Source organism: Scylla paramamosain, chromosome 11 (assembly GCF_035594125.1).
Source record: "Scylla paramamosain isolate STU-SP2022 chromosome 11, ASM3559412v1, whole genome shotgun sequence".
Taxonomy (NCBI): Eukaryota; Metazoa; Arthropoda; class Malacostraca; order Decapoda; family Portunidae; genus Scylla; species Scylla paramamosain.
The window spans coordinates 3,795,001-3,797,500 of record NC_087161.1 but is presented as its reverse complement, the minus strand read 5'-3'; the positions used below and the strand labels follow the sequence as shown (position 1 = coordinate 3,797,500).

Below are 2,500 nucleotides of genomic sequence, written 5' to 3'. Positions count from 1 at the left end.
AAATAAATAAATAAATAAATAAGTAATAATAATAATAATAATAATAATAATAATAATAATAATAATAATAATAATAATAATAATAATAATAATTAATAATAATAATAATAAAATGTTTCCTTCACCTGTTTGGGGAAAAAGAGTTTTATATATATATATATATATATATATATATATATATATATATATATATATATATATATATATATATATATATATATATTCACTCACCCCTTTCCCTCCCCTCCCCCCACCTAAGAAAAAATCCTACATAATCCAACTCTGAATAAACTTTCTCTTTCTCTTTCTTTTTTTTTTCTTTTAGTTTTTATCATGTATCTTTTCTTTATATCTTTTTTTTCTTTTATGTATATTTTTCTCTTGTTTTTTTTCTTTCTTTCTTTCTCTTTCGAAGCCAATACTTTTTTTTTCCCCCTTCCTTTTCTCTTTTCTTTTTCCCTTCTTTGGTCTGCTGGTTAATCCGATCGGGTGAAAAGGGGATCGAGTCGCTTCAGTCTTTTATAAAACACGTTGCTCTAAGCCTGTCTTACCTAAGGGTTATCGAAAACTCTCTCTCTCTCTCTCTCTCTCTCTCTCTCTCTCTCTCTCTCTCTCTCTCTCTCTCTCTCTCTCTCTCTCTCTGTTGCGAAAATTCCTAATATCGTATTTTTTTCCACTTTGATGGACGGAGAAAAAAAGAAAAAAAATATATAAAAAAGACGGGAAGGGAAAAAATGACGAACAATACGTAATAGCAATGTAGTAAAGTAGAATGAAATAGTACGCAATGATAACAAAAGTGAATGAATAAATAAAATAAATAAATATGATGCAGTAAGTTTTTGTTTTTGCGTTACTTTTTTGTTTATCATTCCTATTTTCTTTCCCTTTTCTTTTTTTCAGCTTAAAACAAAAATATTATCGTTCATGTAATTGTATTCCGAGAGAGAGAGAAAAAAAAAATCAATATTAGTGTTTCTATGTTTATTTTCACTACTTTCATTTTATTTGCCTTTTTTTCTCTCTCTCTCTCTCTCTCTCTCTCTCTCTCTCTCTCTCTCTCTCTCTCTCTCTCTCTCTCTCTCTCTCTCTCTCCATCCTTGCCACTAGAAAATAATAAAAAACAAAAAAAAAAGCAATAAATAAAAAAAACTGAATGAAAATTAAACGATTTCATGCGAACATTTCATCACGTACTTATTTTTCTCTCTTCTTTCTTTGCTTTTTTCTCTTTTTTTTTTTTCGTTATATCTTCCAGCGACGTACTTTCAATTTCTTTTATATGTTAGAATTTTAGTCGAAGTTTTGTAATTCTCTCTCTCTCTCTCTCTCTCTCTCTCTCTCTCTCTCTCTCTCTCTCTCTCTCTCTCGCATCAGTTTCCCTTCTTCGCACTGTCTACTGTCACCCTCACTTATCAATTTCCCCTTATTCTTTTATTCACTCATTCTTATCTATATATTTCATCTTCTAATTATGTTTTAGTACTGTTTTCATTCCTCCTAATTTCTGTTCCCACGTGTTTCATGATTTTTCCTCCTTCTCCGTGCTTTTCAATGTTATTTTATTCTTATTTGATTTTTTTTCCTTCTTCTTTTTTTCATTATTACGAGTCATGATTTATTTGTCCCTTCAATGTTTTTTTTACTTGTATTTTCATTTATTCTTATTCTTTGCTCTTCTTTCATGCTTTATTAATCTCCTTCCTACGTACTTCCTACTATCATTATTATCTCTTACTTCCATCTCTCTCTTTCTGCTTCTTTTCATTTGATTTTCCTCCTTCACACTTTTTATTATCCTTTTCTCTTACTTTCATCTTATCTCTTCTCAATTTTCCTCCTACGCTTTTCTCCCATCTTTTATCCCTCTCTCTCTCTCTCTCTTTCTCATTCTCATATCTCCTCCTCTCTTATCTTATTATTTTTTCCCCCTTTTTTATTCATATTTTCCTACTTCCCCACGAAAGGTTCTTGTCGTAGCAGAACATTCCAGTTTGTTAAGGCACCGTAAAAAATGTCATTCCGGGGAGAGGCAAGAGTCCCCCCACCAACATTCCGTTTTCTGTGATGTACAAAAATTTCCCTCAAAACGGGCCCAAAAAATATCTACCCGAAAAATGTAAAATAAAAATGAAAAAGAAAAAAAAATTCTTCTATCATATTTATGTTAATGTAAAAAGAGGGACGTGTGTATTTTGAGGGATGGGAGAGGGGAAGGGGAAAGGGTAAAAAAGGGAGGGAGGGAGGGGAAAAACTGGGGAAAGAAAGGGTTGTTGGATATGAGGGCGGATTTTTTTGTTTTTTTCTTCTAGGGAGGAAACAGACAGACATATTATTATCATTACAATTACTAATTTCTTCATATTTATCTTATTTATTTTTTATTACTATAAGTTTAGTTTTCTTGAAAATGGACGATTTCAAAAGGGATGTCTTCGTTTTCTATGCGGTAGTAGTAGTCAGTTGTCGCACGCGAGCCGGTTTTCTGTTTGCCATTCCC

General features: G+C 31.3%; 1 protein-coding gene across 1 annotated transcript in view; it reads right to left on the bottom strand.

Annotated features, from left to right (window-relative positions):
- Positions 1-1,303: 1,303 nt before the first annotated feature.
- Positions 1,304-2,500, bottom strand: part of LOC135104839 (uncharacterized) — a 117,222-nt gene continuing 116,025 nt past the window's right edge. The window contains exon 12 of the mRNA XM_064012507.1: positions 1,304-2,500. This exon is cut by the window's right edge and continues 3,052 nt beyond it. The gene's annotated coding sequence lies outside the window, so the exon portion shown is untranslated.